We start from the raw sequence: 8240 nt of genomic DNA on the forward strand, positions 1-8240 counted from the left end.
TTTACTTCTCCATTTGCTGCCATACCTTATGTTTCCCATCCCACCATGAATTGTCCCCTTAGCTTTTTGTTTATTGCCTCCTTTCTTCTTACTTACGGATTTTTGCTTCCTCTTGTTGCATGACTCCATCTTCCCCTCCCACTAATTCTATCCCTTTCACAGACTCTCATCTTTTTCTGCCCCCATAACATCTCCATCACCACCATGAACTACACCATTTGGGATAAATCCAATGATTTCACATGAAGCAGAGTAATGCCTACTGAATGGAGTAAACATTACAACAAACCATAGTTGCATAAGGTTATTCATATTCATATTCATATTTACAAAGTTTATTCGTTCACTTCGAAGCAGCCTGAACAGTTTTAGGTGTGTAGGCCACATAGTATGTGGCATTTCATAAAACCTTTTGGGTGAAACCTCCATCTTTCCGTCCTTGTTCCAATTTCTTATTCTCATCTCTTATCATTCATTTCCACATGACTTTTACAGTTCACCTCTCATCAGGGCCTTCCCTCTATCCCTGCTCAGCAAGGCAGCTTAAGCACAAGCACAGATTTCCATGTGATTCGAGCACATGCCTCTTTTCCTTGAACCTTGCTACATAACCTAGGAGATCATGCAGGATTCAGGTCAGTGGGATGAATTGTGAAAATGGGGTCTTGACAGAAGTCTCTTGGGAGACAGTTCTTTTATTCTGCTGTAAAGCACCATGTATATTTAATGGGCGACGTAAAGAAAAAGAAAAGTCTTAAAAACAACAGGACAAGAGCTTCTGCTGAAATTCTGGCCACATTTAAATCAATACCAAGATTCCTATTGACTTCAGGTGGAGTGAAAGCTACAGACAATGGAAGGAACAAAGCAATCCAAAGAATATGAAGTACAAAGGAAGAAGCTATCTGAAACACTACAGGTTGCAACCACAAAGGCTTATACTGCCAGAAAACAGAGAGGAATTATAAGAATGAGAAACAAAATAGAAATGGAGTCTTTAATCTCTATTCTTTGCCACAGCAGACGCATCCGGGATAGATATGCTTTTCAGACCATGTGTACATAAGATGGGAAATGGGAAGACAAGTAAAGAAGAATAGAGATACCCAGCTGAGCTTTACTGGACAAATTATCAGTATAGAAGCAAGCAAACAGCATGCCTGCTAAATGAGCTAATCAAAAGGGACTGGATGGATTGTGGATGTTATTTTGTATTATTATTATTAATTTATTTTTTAGAAATACATCAAAGTAGAAAGCAATAGTGGCAACTAATGACATGAATGATTAATGTTTTTGTTTGTATTATAGTGGTACTCTATGACACCAACTGAGATCTGGGCTGCACTGTAAAAACACATTATATGACTCAATCTCTATCACAAAGAGCTTAATGATGAACTAAAAATTGCACATAAAGTAAGCTCCTATTTTTGAATTAGTCACTGGCAAAAGAAAGAAAGACTGTAAGACTGGACAACTAAAGAGCAGGAAAACCCTTTTAAAAGTTGTTATTAATGCAGAGCAATTGAAAGAATACTCAGAAAGCATGAAATAAAAAGTCTGACCGCTAAGAGAATTTTAACTAGCACACTAGTAATGAAGCCAGCTGCATTTACAGTGCTATGAGGATATGCTAAAAAGTTGAAGGATCATTGGGAAAAAAGACTGCAGTATGGTATTTAAGGCAAATCCAGTAAGATGGTTATTTTATCAATCACCAACATACCAATGAAAACCCTACCTCTTTTAATGTAATAGAGGAACTTTTAAAGTAAACCTATAACAAGAAAAACAAAACTTATTCCAGTCCATTTTTGAAGAAAGCTCAAAAAGGATTTTTAACATTTTTCTTCCTTTTTAATTTTTTTTTTTTTGTGTGTGTGTGTGTATTAAAATTCAGATTCTATCTGTGAAAGCACTGATAATGTCCAAGCAGATTAAATCACAGAACCACAGAATCACAGAATCATCTAGGTTGGAAGAGACCTCCAAGATCACCAAGTCCAACCTCTGAAGCACTAACAAGTCCTCCACTAAGCCATATCCCTAAGCTCTACATCTAAATGTCTTTTAAAGACCTCCAGGGATGGTGACTCAACCACTTCCCTGGGCAGCCCATTCCAATGCCTAACAACCCTTTCAGTAAAGAAGTTCTTCCTAATATCCAGCTTAAACCTCCCCTGGCATAACTTTAGCCCATTCCCCCTCATCTTGTCACTAGGCATGTGGGAGAACAGACCAACCACCACCTCACTACAGCCTCCTTTAAGGTTCCTGTGGAGTGCGATAAGATCACCCCTGAGCCTTCTCTTCTCCAGGCTGAACAACCCCAGCTCCCTCAGCCACTCCTCATAATACTTGTTTTCTAGACCCCTCACCAGCCTCGTTGCCCTTCTCTGGACTCACTCGAACACCTTGATGTCCATGTAGCGAGGGACCCAAAACTGAACACAGTACTCGAGGTGCAGCCTTACCAGAGCCAAGTACAGGGGGACAATCACTTCCTTAGCCCTGCTGGCCAGACAGTTTCTTATGCAAGTTAGGATGCTCTTGACCTTCCTGGCCACCTGAGCACACTGCTGGCTCATATTCAGCCAACTATCAACCTATACTCCCAGGTCCTTCTCTGCCAGGCAGCTTTCCAACCACACATCTCCCAGCCTGTAGCTCTGCTTGGGGTTGTTACACCCCAGGTGCAGGACCCGGCACTTGGCCTTGTTGAACTTCATACAGTTGGCCTCAGCCCATCGGTCCAGCCTAACCAGATCCTCCTGCAGAGCCTTTCTACCCTTGAGCAGATCAACACAAGCACCTAACTTGGTGTCGTCTGCAAACTTACTGAGGGTGCACTCGATCCCCACATCTAGATCATCAATAAAGATATTAAAGAGAACTGGCCCCAGTACTGAGCCCAGAGGGACTCCACTAGTATCTAGAGAGGTCAGAGAATGAAAATGAACAATCCAGAAGAAAGGATAATTTTATTGTCTGTTTAGAATGTATTTCCCTTCAGAATTATTTCTCTTCAATTACGGAAGGGCAAGAAGAGAGGGAAACGTGTTGGATACATCTCTGCCATTTGATAAAAGGTCAGAGAACTGCAATATGCCACCAAGGTCCTTCAGCAGGGAGAGAGGGGAAGCTCAAGGTGACAATCCTGACCTTTCCAAAGGGTGAAAAACAGAGTTTTCTCCCCAGAGCTTTGATTCTTCTTTATGAATAGCCCTACTGAGTAAACTCAAAGGTGTATTTAGCCTCAGATCCTGTATCATGAATAAAACTGCTAAGGATGCTTAGCAACAATTTAAGTTGATGAATTACATAATTTCCCACTTTGAGGTTCTTTGGTTCCAGGACTTCTTGAAATATGTGTATCTCTCTTCCAGGTACATTTTAGATAAAATCCAAGACCACAAGAAAGCAAACAAGCTTGCTGGCATCAGAAAGAAGTGACAAGCACCCTATATATTGAACTGTGGAGTGAAAATTATTCTTTCTCAGTAGCAAGACGGAAAGAAGATATACAAGAAGAATGGATTTGGACTACACAGTTCAGATCTTAAGATCATTTTCAAAAAAATAAAAATAAAAGTAAACAATGGCACATAGAGTTGTCGTGAACATCTTGCTGATGATGCTGTGTACTTGCTTACTTGTTGTCTATACTCCAGTTACCCTAGATGCCTCCCCACATCCTTCACCCCTACCAGTGCAGGAGTACACCTACTCAGGAGCTGTTAGATTCAGAGAACCACAGAATATCACTCTGATCAAAACTCATTGCAAAGCTGGGATACCACTCCTACACATGTTTTTTGTTTTCTTGTTTTTTTGTTTGTTTGTTCATTTTCTTTGTCATCACCATGGCTTTTGTGACAAAGGTGCACCAGTGACATAATGAAAATTGCTGTGTTTTTTCTTCTCAGAAGCCAGCGTGCTGTCCAGGAAAAAGTAGGGAATCACTTAGATGCTGTGTCTTTTCTTTTTTTTAAAAAAAAAAAAATAATAATAATGTCATTTTTAACCATAGATATGAATTCTCATATTTTAAGACTACATAAGCTTCCCCAAACTACAAGGTTTTAATCCCTGATCAGAATTAGAACTGTACCAAGAAAAAGATACTGACATTTTGGTTTCAGCTAGTAGAAAATCTATTTTCAGTACAAATACCCTGTCAGTTCTAGTGAAGATTGCATCCTGTCACTTATAAAATGTACTAAATTTTTTAACAGCTCTGCTTTTACTGCTTATTGTGATGGCATGATATTTATTTAGTAGCTGAAATGGAAAAAAAAAAAAAAAAAAAAAAACGTAAAAAAAGGTCTCAGCATGTTGCTTGTCCATGAGGTTCCCTGGAAATATCAGGATGGCCTGCTGGCCCAGTTTGAGTGCTGGGAATTGCTACCTTGGATTGCCACTGGCTTGCCTAATTCCAGCAGTAAGGTTGTCACTTAGCCATTGTGAATAAAATTTAGGATGACCATTTTTAGATAGATCTAAGTGATTTAGAGGTCTACATCCTGGTTTTTAAAATTGCTTACTGAGAGCCAATGAACAAACTACTACTTGTCAAGTAGGGTGAGAACCTGCAGCATATCTCTTCTCCTTAATGCCAATCAATGCACAGAGGGATCTCAAGGTTGCTGGGAAGTGACTTCCCTTTTAAGTAACCTCATGTCCACCATGAGGTAAGGACATTTCTGTTATTAGTTACAGTAGAATATATGACTGCAAGTTTATACTCCTGCTTGTCCTCTAGGATGAATCTGTGTCTATCCACACCTTCAGGCTTTTTACACAGGTTGTAAGTCATTAGTGATTATCTGTAATTAACTGTGTTGGGTTAAAGCTCAGGCTTTCTACAATGTACAGGGGGAGGGCTTCACAAATGGGAGGGCATATAAGGTCACTGCTGTAACCAGCTGATACACTATGCACATATATCCCCTGGATGGAGATGTGCCATAGTGTGTTCTCTTTTTGCCATGTAATAGGAAACAGGGAGACACCTTCCTCCAGCTCGGATTGTTCTGGATGAGATGCCTGAAAGCCTTCTGTCAAACACCCTATGGTGATAAACACTCCCTTTCAGAGCATCCGACCTCACAATTTAGCACACTCTTGGAAGGAGAGAGACTTAGCTACAGTTCCTTCCCTAACATTCAGGGTGTTTAAACATATTTGCCCAAAAAATCGTTCCAAGCATTAGGCACTGAAATTTGCTGAAGGCCATGGACAGAATGAAAGTGAAAGCTACCAGGTGACAAGGAAGTAGTCTGTCCACAATGCTGTTGGACAAAAAACACACTCCCACTGTTCCCCATAGTATGTGAGAGACTGATTCATGGCCTCTGACATGAACTTGATGTCTATGCCCCTTCAAGATATATCCATTAGTAAGGTTGACAAAAAAGACCGAGTGTAATAACATGTCTAGTACCCAACCATGGGGCACTTCTGTTAATTACACTGTGTGTCTGTGTTTGGGGGTACTTCCATCCCACTGTAAGTTTGGCTCTTGAGATAACAAGTTTATATTTGAATATGGGATTTTAGCTCTTCACTCACCTATAGGTACTTTTGAAAATGTCTAGGGACACTGCACAAAGTAGTTTGAAACCTCAATAAGAAGCAGATGAAATTTACAGTGTAGGGATGAGAAAGTCAAAGGAGAGAATTGCAGCTTTGCTGTAGTCTAAAAAACAACCTAACACAGATGTCTCTAGGGCTTCCATTCTTCTTAAACATGAGGATCAACATGTATAAGCCTTAGGCAGAAAAGGTGGTTTGGGAGGAAATTAAAAGGAGATGCATGGAAAGGCAGGGAGCAGTGTCACTTGTAATGGCGCTATGCAAGTAAAGTGGAAAAATTTAGAAATCAAACCACAAAGACGGAACAATCCATGTTTTAACCATAGATTCAAATCTAGGAAAACTAACTAACTTAATACAAAGAAGAAAATGGACATTTTTCTCTCGTTATCCTTTAAATAACTGAAGGAAGACCATAAGGAGGCTAAGAACCTCTGCAGAACTTAAATCAGGGGCTGTAAGTTGGTGGTGTGACAGCAGTATTATACTTTATTTTGCTGATTATCCTGGCACAAGTATCGTGGTTAGGTAATTAATTCATGTCCTGAACACTTGACCCAATTTTTTAGGGGTAATCCACTTGGTAATCTTCTAAATACCTGCAGGCAGAAATAGGTAGCAGGGATTTCAATACCTGTATTTCTTAAGTGTTTAGGCCAATAAACTGAAATGTTCTGGCCACACTAATCCTCATTAATAAGAAAGCATTTTATACTGAGACCCACAAAGATGGCATATGCGTTCCAGGTGAGTGCACTTCAAGCCCATTTGCTTAACTTATTTCTTCTTCACTTCCCATACTATTCACTGCTACAATGCTGGCATTTTTAGCTAACTCCAAGTTCTTCCCTTATGCAATGTCCTTCTGTGTTAAGATTACACACAGTAAGTGGGATTAATTGACCCCAGACTATGCATGTGAAAGTTGGACATCTGGTTCTGAGCTAGGCCCTCTAAGAGTCCTCTATGGGCAGCAGAGAAAAAAAAAAAAAAAAGAAAGAAAGAAAAAAAAAATAAAGCATCTCCAAGGGATGATTCATCTTGCTGGAAGAGCACTACAAGGTGGGTCTGATGACTTGTCCTCTGGAAATGCTTATTTTTCTCTGCTCACTGCAAAGAAGGTCCAGAGTGGTCAGCTCAGACTTGGATATCTGATACAGGTCACAACAGAGGAGTGACATACAGTATTTTAAAAATATTGTAATATCTATGTCAAATGGCCACAGAGCTGCAGCATTACACTGGACTTTTGAATCCTTACTGCAGAGCAGCAGAAGTGCTTTTTGTCACTCTGCAGTATTTAATAGACCACATTCCTATTTTGGACACCTAGTATTTTCAGATTCTTCTTCATAAATTGACATATTGTAGTTCATTAAATAGGGCTGTGAGAAAACAATGGAAGAGGAGGCATAAAACATTCCTCAGATCAACTCAAATACAAGAAAATTCTTGAAAAGGGGAAGCTCATTTCACATTCTCCATGTTTAGTAATCTTAGGCATATACACATGTAAAGCAAAACATCATCCATCTGTTCATAGCAAGTTTGCAGAGAATTTTAATAAGACATTAATGCTAATAATGGCCAATGTTTATGATGTTTATAAAATAACCAATGTGGAGCATCTGGAAAGCTCATAAAATTTGTTCTTATAAAATCCACAGCGTGTAACACCTTTCCCTGAGCCTGTGTTTTTGCTGACCTTGTCCTCAATGGCCAGACGTGCCAGAAACTCTTTTCTTCCGGGCCATTGCTGTGACTTTATCACTCTGAGACTCATGTTTTGAAGCCAGACCTATTGTCATTTCTGTAAGTTCAACATTCAGCACGTTACAGGAACAAACCAGATATCCAAACTGCAAGCTTCCACCTGAAACTACAGGGATCTCTATTTCCAAGTGACAGATGTTCCACAACAGTTGGTGACAAGCGGGCTAATTTAGACAGATTTAACTAAAGTTCAGCCTGCTGACGATTTTTTTTTTTTTAATGCATCTGAAGAAGGTATTTCTGAATACTGGGGCTGGCTGTCGCACACAAAAATTGAACAGCATGCATGGTGCTTGTGTCTCTGCTCCTCACACTGTCTTTCAGTTGCTGAGACAGGAGATGACATTGCTTAGTAAATTACCAGGGGAATTAGCTAACTTTTAAAATTTACTCACTGAACATATGTCCTCAGAAACCAAATGCTTTTGGCCCAAATTCTTTCTTACTAAGTTCAGGTGTCTAAACTCAAATTAGAAGGACAGTTTTCCTAGGGTTGAATTGGTCTTCTGAGGTGCTGAGCTCTCCATCAACTATGCAGGAAGCTTTCAGGCACTTCTGGGCCAGAAAAATAGTGCAGAAGAGCCTTTAGGGTTCAAGATTTTATGTAAAGATTAGGGGTGTTATTCATTGACCACCATCTGTTTATTTGTCCCAGTTTTTGTTTATAACTTGCATATTTAAGCTAGTTCCATGCTCCATGTTTCTGAGTATCATAAAGCTTCTTGCTTGAGCATGATATTATTTCACAATGTGGGGGTTAGATGAAGTAGATGGGCCCAAAGGTATTATATATAGACATCTTAAAACTAACAACAATGAAATTTCTCTTCTCTTCTCTTCTCTTCTCTTCTCTTCTCTTCTCTTCTCTT

General features: G+C 39.6%; 1 protein-coding gene across 6 annotated transcripts in view; it reads right to left on the reverse strand.

Moving 5' to 3' along the window:
- ENOX1 (ecto-NOX disulfide-thiol exchanger 1) overlaps positions 1-8240 on the reverse strand; it is a 366706-nt gene that overhangs the window by 75155 nt on the left and 283311 nt on the right. The gene's annotated exons all lie outside the window — the stretch shown is intronic.

This window comes from Oxyura jamaicensis, chromosome 1 (assembly GCF_011077185.1).
Source record: "Oxyura jamaicensis isolate SHBP4307 breed ruddy duck chromosome 1, BPBGC_Ojam_1.0, whole genome shotgun sequence".
Taxonomy (NCBI): Eukaryota; Metazoa; Chordata; class Aves; order Anseriformes; family Anatidae; genus Oxyura; species Oxyura jamaicensis.